The sequence below is a fragment of the Cardiocondyla obscurior genome, linkage group LG01 (genome assembly GCF_019399895.1).
Source record: "Cardiocondyla obscurior isolate alpha-2009 linkage group LG01, Cobs3.1, whole genome shotgun sequence".
In the NCBI taxonomy this organism is placed as follows: Eukaryota; Metazoa; Arthropoda; class Insecta; order Hymenoptera; family Formicidae; genus Cardiocondyla; species Cardiocondyla obscurior.
The window spans coordinates 7431303-7446180 of record NC_091864.1 but is presented as its reverse complement, the minus strand read 5'-3'; the positions used below and the strand labels follow the sequence as shown (position 1 = coordinate 7446180).

The 14878-nt window shown below is 41.9% G+C and overlaps 1 protein-coding gene across 4 annotated transcripts in view; it reads left to right on the top strand.

Annotated features, from left to right (window-relative positions):
* Positions 1-14878, top strand: part of Bsk (mitogen-activated protein kinase dJNK) — an 83265-nt gene that overhangs the window by 14514 nt on the left and 53873 nt on the right. For 2 of the 4 annotated variants that reach the window (XM_070664582.1, XM_070664558.1), the window contains exon 1: positions 8323-9083. The exons of the other annotated variants lie outside the window; for them this stretch is intronic. The gene's annotated coding sequence lies outside the window, so the exon portion shown is untranslated. Of the gene's footprint in view, positions 1-8322; positions 9084-14878 lie in introns of those variants that run through there. 4 annotated transcript variants of the gene reach the window in all.

Below are 14878 nucleotides of genomic sequence, written 5' to 3'. Positions count from 1 at the left end.
TTTGCCTACCCTTCGCTCTCGTCCTCTTCAACTACCTCGACCCTCTGCCGTTGTTCGTTCACCCTCTTTCCCGCCCCGATGCAATCCTCTTTCTTTTCTGCTCTTCTTTCTCTTTATGTTCGCTCGACCTCGTGCGCCTGCTTCTCTTCCGCTTTTGTTCCGTCCGGCTTTTTGTCCTCGCGTAAGCTTGCGCGCGAATAATACTCGGCTGAGTATCGTTAACATCTTTCACTGCACCATGTTCTCGAAATTCTTCTCCGTCGATCGAGAATCCAGGAATGTTTCTTCGTTCGAACAATTAATTGCGGCGAATCTTAAATGCTTTCCATTCGTTTTCTTTTTTCCACCGGCAGGTACTCGCAAAGCGAAAATAACGTTCGGGGCTCCTTCGCGCTTGTCTCTTCGACGTTGTTTGCGATTCAAGTCATGCACATCGCGCGCGCTTCATTAATTAATAAACACCCCCGCCGTAGAATGCCCCGGAAGAGCCGCTCGACCGACAACATCCTCTCGCGTGCACTCGTTTGCAATTAATTGTCACGGCGGTGCACCGCAAGATGAACGCGAAACTTAATAATAAAGTCTCGCCGATCCTGGTTCACGCTTCGTGGGTTCTCGCTAAGAAGACGCGGGGCGAACAAGCGACCAATCAGGCAAATTCGTGGCGTTCTTTACAGCGTAAAAAAATAAACTCAAATAGGTCGAGACTCTCGAAGAGAAAGAGAGAGAGCACTGCGGACTTTCGCGATTAAGGAGGCCGCGCGAAAAAAGAACTTCGCAATTCAATTTTCGTATAACTTCACCGTGTGATACCAAGTCCGAAGTAAAAAAAATTCGATTATCCTTTTTAACTTTATATCCGGGCGTAGCGCATGTTAGAACAAATATTTTTAACAAAATTAAGAAGCCGCACCGCCGTAGACTGTATTTCACGATTTACTCGTAACGTTGTTATTGCAGTAATAAAAATTACGAGGTAAACTCTCTCTGTCACGAACGGATTTTTGTCGGAAGGTAGGATGTACGAGAAGGATTCCGTAGCTCAGGACTTCGGTCGGAAGGGCAGTTCGCGCTATTGCAGGGGATCGTAATAACAATGACTAGTGACTGTTATTCGTAACGCGATAACGACCGCGCGTTTCGAAATGTTTGCACGATTACGCGAGCATCCACAAGCTCGTATATAATTCCGTATTAGATTTTAAATAGTATGCCGAACGTTACGTGTTGTAAATAATTTTATAAATTATTAAAAAATTGGCTGCTTCGGGTTTTATATTATTATACGCCGCGCTTCCCTTTTCGTGAGAAGACGACCCAGACGTACCGGCTTAGCGGGTCGCTGATTTAAACGCTGATTTAGATTCCCGGGAAAATCGGAAGAGGACACATGTCTGAAGAGAATTTCACGCTCGGTAAACGTGGCATAAATCGAGAGCTTGACTGAGAGGCCCGGGCCTTCGCTCCGGATCCGTGTAACTCGGTAAGCTTCTTATTGTCGACATCCGACGATTCGATCTGACGCTCGAATTTAGTTCTGGTCTGAAACATTCAAAATGCATAAAGTTCTCCAGATATTCCTAAGTTTAAGATAATATTTTTTTGATTCAGCAAGAGTTTGCTGTTGTAGAAAAAAAAAATAAAAACTAAAAATCAAGTTTATTAAGCGTTCGTAATTACAATGAATATTCTTTGAGTTTCGTAATAGTAAAATATTTTCCGTAGCGTATTCTCGGATGCTATATTTTTTTTACAAAGCTCCCTCGACATTAATCTCCTCGATAGACATCACCGTCGTGTTCCGAAGGGTTTCGTGCAAAGTACCATCCATAATCACGATGTACGATAGGATCGCTTTCGTCGGGTGTTTGCCGTTCAGTTTCGGGAACGTGTCTCTTTGCCAGGCGAGAGAAGCTAGCTTACCGTAGTCTAGACCGGTCAAATTAGTGGGCCCCCGAGGACTACGAGAGGGGAAAATGCCGAGGCGTAGTCGTCTAGCAGACTGGCCAGGGGTAAAGAGATCTTTCTGCGTAAAGGAATCTGTCGTGGCATTTACATTTCACGTTTAACGCGCGTCGACGCGACAGGGATCGTTAGCCACGGTATGCCAGACAACGATAAACAGCACCTTGCTGTCGTGGTTGAACGTTAGTATTGTTGTAACTTTCCGTCGAAAAATGAACGAGATTCGGAATTGGTTGAGCGCAATAAAAAAAAAAAAAAAAAAAAAAAAAACTGCTAGCGAGTCAGGATAATTGGAGATATTCAGATATTTTTAGCTAAATAATTTTTATAAATGAGAATCGATGTGTCTTTCTATTTTTATCTTAATTCTTTGAATACTATTAAGCGAATGAAATAATTCTTTTAGCATAGATAAATTGTTTGATTGAAAAAGAAATAGGTAAAACTAATTTTAGGGCGTCGATTAGGTTTTAGTATAATCGAGATAGCATTAATTTGGGTCGTCTTGTGTACTGTTCAGTCGAAGCTTGTCGGTTTCCTGCTGATCGGATTACCTGGAAGACTACCTGTCGATCGTAACAAATGTTAACCAAACAGAACTGCACGTATCCCGTTGTAGCAGGTATTACGCGACGTAATTATTTCTTCGAAATTATAAATAAAAAGATACAAATTTAATAACTGTACGAGTTAAGCCGATTAAAATTAATTGCATTTATTAACGGAAGTAAAGGATTAAATATACATATAAATTGAAATGAAATCAATGCGTCATTAATTCAATAATCGCGCGATAGATGACAGTGCGATAATGAGCTTTCAACGTTAAATTCTATAATTTTATGTTATTTAAAATATTATATAATACATTTAGATTTTGCAAAATGTGTATTTTGATATATAATTTTGTGATACGGATCGCTGTTGCGATTCGTGAATGTTTAATTCGAGCCAACCGTAAGATCGAGAAGGTAATGTAAACGTCATGACTGTCACGTATAATTTCCCTATCTTGACGGACGTTTAATCGGCTAATTTGGCAGATGAGGGACAATTTGCTAAAGATACCAGGTCCAGAAGAGTTTGAATATACATATATTAAATATCAAAGTTGAATTCCTTACATAAATCCTATTCTTAGCACAAAATACGATCGATCTCTTACATTATTAAGCAACGACCGAATCTAATCTCGTTTGAAAGTTTCTTGAAGGGAGGGAAAAAAAACAAAGAGAAAAATTATGAAAGAAAAAGGCTTAAATTTTCTATCATGTACGCGCGTTTTTGTAGCTGACTCTTTTGCTGGATTTCGAATTTTCTTTGGTAACTGTGATACATTTAGGAAGGATTTCTCGAGCTATTCTACCTGGATTATCCACTCAAAGTCTATTGTCCTAGTAATCTCGTTTGTATGCTCACGTTCGTCACTTATTCGAGCCGTGTCAGCCGTTCCGCCTACGATATTTCTCGTCGGTCAGACTCTCTCTCTCTTCCTCCTCAAATTCACTTTGTACTAGACGTGTATTTATGTAGAAAGAGAGAAAGATAATATATGCATATATTCTATATATATATATGAAGAATACGCGACTTGACGTCACATCCCTGACGCACGCTCAACGAAGCGCGAAGTGTCGCCGGAGCTACGTTTGAAGAATTAAAGCGGATATATCGCACGCGATAAGCAATCGATGAAGATATTCTCGGTTCTCGTGACTCGACGATTTAATATTCGGACACGTGGTAAAAATTCGCAACCGCCTGGTAAAGAATAAAGAAAAAGAGAAAGAGATTGCGTGCCGAAGTTTAAGTTTTTATAAGATTCTCGCTATTCGTGCGTAAGTTTTATCTTCGAGTATGAACGTAAATTCTTTCGCAGAACGGAAATCGCGGATTTACCGTCTTAGTGCACGTTTGTAAAATTAATTTTTTTTTTATATTAAATGTCGATTTCACCGATTATATCGTGGATTCTAATCCCGTCGTATTTCCGTTTGTCCGGTATTTATTCTGCGGTATTGCAAGACACACCGACAGTAAGGGACGTCGAAAAACAAGGTGGGTGGAGCGGAGAAGCGTTTCCTTTCGTTAAAGTAGGAAACCTCGTGTCGGTCTAGCATGGATCGTGAGAACGACCCGTGGGCGTTTCTTGTAGGCCTGGCCGTACGCGTGTCCCGTTAATTCACCCGTCTAATGACACGGAACCTCCGTGCCATTATTAGACGTAATCCGTTAATAGCGCGGAACGCCGGTAGCGATCACTAGCGGTTTCAAAAAGTCTCGCGGCGACGAGCACAGAGACGATTATATTGTGCAATAGATAAATATATTAGAGAATTGCACTTGTAAAAATTAATTCGAATAAATAAAACTAGTTCGAAATTAATTGAATTGGTTAATTGATAAATTAGGTAAAAGTATAGCGAGGACGTGAATGCAAATGTAAAAGCAAATGATGTAATCGGATGGTGTCTGGCATAACTTTCGATCGAAAGTATTAAAAATGCGTGAAGCATTATTGGCGGAGTAAGGTAGTAGTATTACGAGTACTTGGTAAGTGATATACCGAACGGTGGAGTTTCCAATCGGCATTAATCCCGTAAATTCTACAGCGGGGACTTCAAGTCCCAGCCGTACGGCACGGCGTGTAATTGGTTCCTCGCGCAGCTGGGATTCTCGGCGAGCGAGTGGCCTGTTTCACGGTTAGATACGGACGATGACCGCGGATACGCGAGGGGAAACATGCCGCGCTAACATTTCGATGTAGATTACAAATATTTGGCATGCATATTACGAAATAACGATCTTGCAGATACGAAGGGTAAAGGTGTCAAAATTCCTTTTATAGAGATAAATTTACCAAGATATTTACTTAGAATTAATATGTTGTAGATAAGTTTTTAGAATTTTTTTTTTAAGAGATTTTTCTTTCTTTTTTTTTTTTTTGAGAAATATTTAAGTAATCAGAGATGACAACTTTTTGGGGGTTTATCTGGGGATTGCTTTACTCTGCTGATACGATCTTATTCGACGGCATTCATAATGCCTAACTCAATTACGTGTAATTGTGCTCGGGGTTACTCCACCACCATCATCACCATTACCGTGTTCGATACGACTTCGGCTTGCTGTTGAAAAGGGTGAAAGTATGGCTTAAAGTGGTTATTTTTAGAGTTGGAAGGTAGCCGTCTGATCTCTCTCTTTCTCTCTCGTTTACTCTCACGTTCGAGATCTTCTTTCTTATTTTTTTTTTCTTTGACAATTGTGTAACATTAAATTAATTAAATTTTTTAATAAGATTATATTACATAAAAACCAATATAATTTCTTTCGTTCAATTTTCAATATGTTTAAACGAACAGGTCTTGATCGTTGTTTAGTTTTCTATTTTCTTGGTAAACCAGCCACCGTAATTCTGTGTAAGCATCATCGCTTTTCCATCGAGAAAATTTCATAAAGATCGCATCCGTTCGCGCACACGAAGGAATTTCCGTGAAGGATGATAACCGAAATTGCGTTTCTGATTTGAGAATACTTTCGGAATGCGGGAAAGCTTCGTCTTGAAGCGCGATCGCGGTTTAACTACAAAAAAAAAAAAAAAAAAAAAAAAAAGATAAAGAAGACATCTAGAAGATTTAATCTTCTCTCTCTTTCTTTTGTTCATCGTGGCAAATTGACGTTTAAATGTTGGCAAAGAATGTGAGCTTATCCTTGGCGAGCTCAAATATGAAGATGGGTCTTTTTAAGGTGAACCTTGCGAAACGCATCGCGTCCGCCGCGCTTAATTAACTTTAATTAATCCGCGCCGCTCGGTGATTTCGCATCTTCTGGATTAAAAGCAACGAAATTAACATACCGGCGGCTTAGTCAGCGTGAGTTTCTCACAAGCAAATGTATGCGCGAATTAAACTTATTCTTCGAAAACTGACTTTCTCGAGGACATATTTAAACAAGTGCAAAACTCGTCGAAATACATCTATATTAATATGAGTTGTATTGAATAAATAATATTAAATTTTATTAATATAAATTTAAAGTACATTTATACATTTTTTTTATTGAAAAAAAAAAAAGAAAAAAGATTTAGATTTATAATTAACTTTTTCTATCTTCTGCGTCTTCTTGATGTTGAACTGTATAAAAGTAACTCCATAGTTCAGAATCTTCTGTATATTTGCTCCTCAAACAATCTAATTATGGCACGGTTGGTAATTAATAACTAGATTGCCGTTAAATTCGCAGCTTTGCATCACGTGCATTCACGCATGAAGCAAGTACGGGCGCGCGCGCGTGTATTCGCATGTTTTTACGCGTTAGTGTTCGCGTTCGTACAGATATTGTAAGCCGATTACAAGGATACATTATCGCTGTAGTTAGGTCGATTTTCTGGTTCGATACTTCTTCCTCTTGGCCGAGCTGGTCGTCTTCCGAGCTCGCTCGCGTTGATCCTGGTTCTTCATTTGCCGCTTCGTTGAAAATCCGCTTCTGAAAATACGATCGCGTGGAAATTATTAATAAATGATAGCAGCCGGTCGATAAACACAGGGAACAGATTTAACGTGGTCCAAAATTAATAACGCGATCGACGTCTTCATCTGCGAAATAATGAATTAAAAATATTTTAGGGGACGATCGATACTTAAATTCAAGTTCTTATCAAACGGTACCGACGTTTGATTAAACGTCTTAGTTTCTCAGCAATAAAATAAAATTGAATTTCTCAACGATTTAATAAGAGTCGGAAGATCAATTTGATAACCGTGTGTAAATCGCACGTGCAACGAGTAGCGGCAATCGATTGCGCGGATGTAGAACATGCTCCAATTTGTGCGAGAACTGCACATATAAGTCCGGTCTTGTGGCAACTCGCGTTCAGTCTATCGAGATGAATACTGTTAACGGTTCAACAACTATTACATACTTACGTAATAATTTTTTTTGTCCGAAAGATAAAGAGAAAGAATTTAAAAAAATTGTATAACGAACGGTTGGAATATATTTTTATTCGATTTTACATTCGCGAGAAAACTGCGCGACGAAGAGAATCCAAACGCTAGATTCGCGATACGTCGACGAAGGAAACGATTCGGAGAGCGTGCTGTACGAGGGTTCTAGCGTTCTTTTATTATGTGAAACGTGCGTTTCCCCCGTTACGCGAGGAAAGCCATGCGCGCTGTTTTCCCGCGGAAGTCTTCCGGCAAACTCGATAAAGTGGCGTTGAAAGGTTCGGAAGTCGATTTTTATTCCCCCGCCGAGGCATACGCAAATATTTGCATAAAATATTTACGAGATCAGCCGATACATATATCCGACGGAAGCTTGCTCGGCCCGCGCTTGCGTGTCGGACGAGGCATAATAAATAAAAATGTGACACGCATCGCGCCGCGTTACGCACGTCGGTGTCTCCGCGATATTTTTATCGGCCCCGCATTTCGGCAAGATTGAGCCGCGATCGTCGGGAACCGCAGCGGGCGCCGCGCGTGATAACGCGTTTTATTTTTAGCAGGCGTATTATCATTTTTCACAACGAAGCTGCCCGAGAACAACGGAGCTTCGGGCATTCATTCGTTATCGATTTCTTATCGCGCTTAGGATAACACGTACTGCGGTTTGCTGAAACTTAAAAAAATAAAAAAACAAGTTGGGTGGAAAAAAAAAAACATTTTATGAATAACTCTCGAAATGTAACTGCGATAAAGCGTAAACTTTTTTAAATAAACAAGAAGTTTACCAAGTCTAGTTTTATACTTTTTATTTTAATTGGAACAAGTAATTAATTGATCAAACATGCACAGCGGATGGAGCGTTTACGTGACTTCCTCTGTTTCGTTAGGATAAATTTTTTTTACGATAGAAGAAAATACTGTTACATTAAACGAGGTAATTCAAATTGAAATGTTTCGCTACGAATTAATCGTTTCTTTTAGTCTTTTATTATCGCGTATAACGAATGTAACAAGTTATTCCAATCGTGCTTAGTAGTTGTACGTGCGTACTAAAGCGAGCCGCGATCCGGAATGGCGTTTTGCGTAACGAAATGACGCGAAAGAACGGCGGGATGAAACGCGCGTAACGAAATGAAGGCCTAAGTTTACGCGGAAGTGGAAGTAATAGAAAACGGAGTTAACGCGCTCCGAAGGATATCGCGGCTTGTTCTCGAGGTTGCTTTCCTCGTCGAAGGGACAGCTGGTGGAGGAGATAGCGGTGGTGGTGGCGGCGATGGCGTTGGTGGTAGCTATCGGCTGCGAGTGGGAGCAGAGGAAACCGGCCGCGCGCGCGCGTCAGCCTCCGGTGCCTTCGACTACCCCGATATTCGGTCAGTCTCTCGCGACCTTTTACGTGCACCGGGTCGCATCCTCCGTTTCACATCGGTTACGTCAGTTTCCTCGGCCGTCCGCGCCTTTCTCCTTCCCTCGTCCAGCCGGCAGTTTTCCGGCCGGCGTACGCTCTCTTTTCATTCCGGGGTTTCGGAGGGATCGTTCCGCGTCTCGTGATTATCGCGCGTCGCGGTCGCACGTGCACACGTCCGCGACGTGTATACATCCCGGATACGTAAACAGGGTAAGGCGAGCGAATCGCGCGCTGTTTGGACCACGTGGCGCGACCACGGTGCACGTCACTATTTCTCGCGCGGAGTTCTCGCCGCAAGACGACACACCGAATGACTCGAGCTTTTTAAGGGTTGCGCGGGTGCGTGGTTTTTTAAGAATATTTAACGTAACACGAACGTCGGATAATTCGGGTTGAGAAGCGCGCGATAGGGATCTACGGTACGGCGAGGTGAGTGATAAGATCTGTGAGTGTGCCAGCGCGCGAGTTAAACGTAATAATAAATACGCGGTAGAATCGGGAGAGAAAAGAAGCCGTTTCTTCGCGAATCTTAATCGCTCGGCGTCGTCCATGCTTTCCGGTGGTTTTTCCTTCCGGTGTTCGTCGTCCGTCTTCTTCGGCCGCGAGGTCCGGCCAGTGCAAATCTTGTACTACTGCGTCGCGAACTGCGCCCGGTGCTCACGTCGTACCTGCCAGCCTCGCTCACCCGTTCTGCAACCCCTGTCGACTCGTGCCGCCATCCACCACCCACCCCCGCGGCCGCCCGTCGCGAGATCGATATTTACGAGGTAAGATGGCTCGTCGTTTTCTCGACGCGGTTTTCGGCCACGCCGGCATTCGGCGTCACATTCGGATTCAGTCTTCGGTTTCTTAAACTTACCTACACCGACGATTTTTCCTGAGGCAAGCTCTCTCGAGAGAATTTAGAAATATAGACGTCATCTTCATCACATTTCATTTATGGTTATCCCGATAATCTCCTTGACCTGCAAAAATGGAATGTAAAATTCAATTTTTTCCCCTTCCGGCGATATTATTCTGCGGTTTTATTCACATTTGCATTTGTGACCACTCTTGCTCGGCGTTATAATTATGAATTACGTAATCAATTTGCATAGTTCGGAATCCCACACAAACGTAGACGAGTGATAATGTATATTTGTCACGTATTTGTGCGAAAGCTGTGTCGAATTTGACGCTTGTATCTCGTCGCTCGCGTGGCACGTAACGCATTTTAAACGACAAAACGTTGAGGCTTTTTATTACAATTTTTTTTTATGAATAACGAAATTTATTTTGCATTATATTCGTCGGCTCTGCGGATTTTTCTGTTTTTTCTATCAACACGGTTCTTTACAAATGTATTTAATCTTATTTTTCAATATAAGGACTTAAATGCATCTACAATGCGGTAAAAATAAGTCTACTGTATAAACGACATTAAGCGTCGAGAAGCTCGCAAAACAATTCTTCGAGTATTTTTTCTAACAATAGACTTCGTAATGATCGATTGCGGTGACCAGAATTTATCCATTTGCTTCGACCACTTTTAGTTTGAAAAATAGCGAGTTTTTAAAACTTGTATTTATTGCTCGTACATGATACAAAAATGCTTTTTCTTTATCGGCGGATATCACAATAGATAACAATATCTAGTATTTGTGACTATAAAATATACATGTAGACTACTTTAAAAAAAATTCTCTTTTACTCGGAGATCATACCCCGATGTACAAACTTAATTTTAATAATCATAAACGTTTAAAATTGTCACAAACAAGTACACGCAATAAATAAATACGCAGTAATTCCGCATGCAAAATCAAGCTTAATTAGTAAACATGTAAAGATAAAATTTATTAACTCCGTGATTTCTCGATATTTTGGAAAATTTAAGCGTATCGTTATCCTATGCTTTTCGTTTACCGATCCATTTTTAATTCGCGTAATAAAATTTGAATCTCCGTCGCCCCGAGCGGTGACACGCGCAACAATTTATTTAGGTGAAAAATGAAAATGTGCTTGCGTAAATAAAGGATGTTACGTAATTTCGTCGCGTTCGCGAGCGAGGCCGGCTCTCGGGAGAGTGCTCTCGCACGGTAAATATACCTTCTAATGCAAAAAGGTACCCATGCGAACGGATCCGTGCGCGGTGGCCGCGCTCTTTTGGCAACGGTTTACGCGGGGGTTTACGTATTTAATCGTAAAGACGCATAAACAGTTCTGGAATCTGACCAGAAACTGCCGGCGCGTATACCCGGCCGATGAATTTCGTTTGCGAATTCACGATAACGGGCGTACGAATCGCGAGATGAAATTGCTCGTTTTATCGGCGAAAGGGGAAGCTCGCGATGAATATTCAAGTAGATATCTGTGCACGCTGCGGAATATTGCGGCATTAATAATTTCTAATAACGTTGCATTAGCAGCGCATTAAATCGAAGAATTAAATGCAACGAACGGACGGAATACGTTTTGTTTAGGAAGCTAAGGATATATTGACGAAAGGAACGTTCACTTAATAACGTCCCCTTCCGTTCGGGATGTAATCGACGCGATATATTGGCGATTCTCAGATTAGTAATGACCAGACATTTCGCGAGACGTAACGCGGATAATTACTTGACCGACGAGTGTACCCGCTTGGGTTGTTAGTCGCATTCTCGGCATACCGATGTTACGTATGTAACATATGCGCGTGACGATATAGCGGATGCGTCTTACGAGAAACAGCCGACCGATTAGATTAACTCGCGTTGGTGAAACCGAGCCTTTCGCGTTTTTTTATTTTTGTCTTTTTCAAATTTTAAATGTTTGTGACAAAAGGTTAATTTTTCTGTAAAACAAAATTTAGATTTATAATTTTTTTGGAGCGAGAATAGCCTACTTTCTCGACAAAGAATTTTAACTTGGAACTGTGAATGTAGCTCTAACTTTGGAATCGTTTAAGAAATACGAAAGTGATGATCGTTTCTCTTAATTAAGCTCGCTTTGAGTAGAAATGCGTGAGAGTTTCGAATACACCTACGTACGCGAAAAAGGCGATCGTTAATGTGTTTACTTTGAAAGCAAGTTCAAACGAGCTTTCCCTTTCTTTATTCCACTCGCGTTACATGCTAGGAGAAGTCTCTCTCGGATCTGTTCGAGACCTGAAGAGTGCGCTGTAAAAACGAAAACTACTTCTAAACCAGTAATTCTCAAACATCCCTCGAGCATTTTTGACTCCACATATTTTTATCGCAAATCATTGAAGTTAAGAAATAACAACGAAAGAGATTTTTAATTAAAAAAAAAAATAAAATAAAATAAGAAACTTGAAGGAAGAAGTAGTAATTGAAAATCGCGAAAACAAGCCGACAATTGCAAAATATCTCACTGGAAATCGTGCCGGTCGTGTGGTTCTTGTATTCACGCTACTATGTTCGCGGCATGTCGTCGCATCTTTCTTGCGTCCGTAGCAATTACGAATGCCTTGACGAAATGTCGCGTATACCGCGCGATCTTCCGCAAAGACGAGCGCTTTCTTCGTGGCTGCCGAACAATTTCGCAACTGCCTAACCGCCGCGTTCAGCGAGAGTGCTTATTCTCGGCCACCGCTCGAGGTGGTATTTCTCGCGCTCGTCCGCCGTTAGATCTGTCCACAGTTAATAATGGCACGACTGTTTGATTTAACGGCGTCATTAGGGACCGTGTCTCTCTTTCTCTCTTTCCCTTTTTTTTCTCTTTTCCTCCGCTCGCTTTCTGTGTGCGCGTTTAGTCGGTTAACTTCGGTGGGCCTTAAGGACCGCAACGCCATCGTCCACGGCTATTAGCTTTCGCCGCTCTCCTCGAGTAATTGGCCGTATTAAATTTAATAATCCGCCGGCCCGCTAGGCGAGCCTAACCGCTTCCTATTTCGCGCTCTGGTAATCGGTTAGGCGGGTATTCCGAGTAAGCGAGAATAATTTACGGCGAGCGTCGAGTCTCCTCGTCTCCCGAGCGAAGACGAGACGCGAGAAATCGGAAAGGGATTAGGAAACAAAATTTTAGAGAAAATCTTTTCGCTATTATTGGGTGGTTAATCTTTGACTCGTCTCGAGTCTTAAAAAGATTAATGGATTACTTAATGAGAAGGGGAGGGGGAAAAGTAAAAAAGATATTGTCGTATAAATAAGTTGTCAAGTAATAAATTGCCAAGTACATGTCGTCGGCGCAAGATAATTATACCAGTGGGCTACATATGCCGGTGGTGAGATAGATTTACATTAGCGGCTGGGAATTTCCCGATTGGAATTATGAGCGCGCTCGTCGAGACGTATCGACCGCCCATTAATTTAGTTTCGAGTAACCGTGAGGTGAGAATTTAAATTCTGATCCGTTGATCGAAACGTCGATTCCGCGTCGCGGTCTTTCACGGTGGAGATATGCCCTTTCGCGGATTTCGATCTCGCCGATCGATCGACGGCGTATTTGTCCACGTTAACACCGATTAGAGCATTGAGATACGATGGCTAATTAATTTCCTCCTCGGGAAGATAACGCCTCGCGTATCGGACTGTTGTAGAAATCACGGTTTAATTAAACGACGACCCGTTGAGGGTAAAAATAAGATTGTTTTGGCTACGGTGACCGTTTTATCTCTCGCGTCTGGTGTTTTCCAACGCAGACGTCGTTGTCGATTTTTGGTGGTTTTTATTTTGACGAATTCAATAATTCTTCTGTTTTACGTCTATTAGGTACGTAAAAATGTGACTCGAAAGATAAGATTTGCTTTTAAATTTAAAAAGTTTAGTCGCACTTGGGAAATTATTTATCGCGTCGTTAAAACTTATTTGCCGATGTTTTATTCTATGTTTTGTATAACGTTATTTATCATGTTCCTACTTCTATTTTTATCTCGTTAAAAAGATTATTACATTATGTCGTAATGTGACCTACGTAAGGGGATTTATTTTTAATTTTCAACGATCTTCTGGTAAACGTAAATTAATCTTAGAGTAAGCTTTCCAGATCTGCTGCTTTGTTGTATACCGTAACGTAACTCAGAATGGCAATTAAATCATACGCGAGTCGCGTAATGTAATCAGACGACAAATCTGGAATAATCCTAGCGTCTCGGGGTTCGGTCAATATCTTTAAAGTCGACACGTGTGACGAACAAATTATGCGTGGGGAGAATCGTTTTGTTCATCCCCTTACACGCGAGGGAGTTAATAATATCAGCATGGTACTACCCTCGCGCGACATTAGTTTCTCGATAGAAGCGGATTACGTGAGCTCTCTCTCTCTCTCTCTCTTGACGATTCGGCCAACGTCCGAACTGCATACCTTCCCGAGCAGATAAAGGGCGAGGCTGCGTTTAATTTGAGATTAACTCTCGAGATCGCGCAGATACGCTTTATAAAGAGAGCGCATTCTCTGTGTGACAGAGGTTAACGAGGTAATTTAATGAGACTTAACAGCGCCATTATGCGAAGCGGTGAGTTAGGTGATTGTAACGGTCCGTGACGACTGTCTCCATTAATAAATCGGAGATAAATGCTTTAAATTTATTATAGATACCAAAAATAATTGCAACTCTTCTATAATAATTTTCTGAATGGGGAAAAAAAAATTTAAAAAGAAATATTCTGAAAATTAGTTAATATAGACAGGGGTCTCAAATAAGTTGAACCCAGGGTCTTCAAAGTCTCGGTTCTCAGCGCGGCATTACGTGCAACGAGAACATAAACGACGGTCTCGCACCGTTGCCTCATATTATTACATTAATTTTCTTGATTCTCCGCAAACACCCGACAGATCGGCATTAAGATACCTACGTGGTCGAGCATATCTACATGCGCTCGGAAACGTATGCTCTGCCTCTGTAGACATTTTTTTTTTTTTTTTTTAAGTGTCTGTAACAAGAGATTCAACTAATTTTTAATCGCGAAATATTTTACTATTATATTATACAATGTTTCTGTGCTTTGATCGCGCGGCATACGTCACTCGCCAAACTTTAATCGTGCAAGAATTCGAGATAAAATTCTTTTATATGGGTGAAACTTCCACGTCGCTCAATACGCCCGAGCGTGTACCGGGTGTTCCGTTTAATTGACTCCCAACATCACGTCACGGTGGAAACGCAATATTTGCGGAATTCGGGCAATGCCTGGCGCGGCCCTTTATCGATCTGCCCTTGCAGGGCTCTCGTAACGCACCGATTTGCGCGCCCGGGAAAAAGTGAGAAATGCTCCTCTCCGCCTCTCTCTTTCCCTTTCCGTGTCTCTGCTTCTCGAAAGCCAAGGGAAAAGGGCTATTCCCCGCGAAATTCGCTGGAGGGTCGTTTGATTTATGACGGAAGTTCCTACGTCGCCGCGCTCCACCGCTAAGTTTCGTGAAGCTGCTGCTCGCTCTTTTCCCGGTTCCTTCTCGGCCGCGTGCTTTCGCGCTCCTTTTCCTTCGCGCGCCAGCAAAAGCCGTCTTCTTCTTTTTTTTTTTTACCCTTTAACCCTTCGTTCGATCGCGTTCCTTCGGGGTGAGAAATTGCGGGCGTTCCCACGTTTTGACGCCGACGGTCGAATAGCCTGATCGATTTCCCCCCCAACCGCGCTTTTCGACT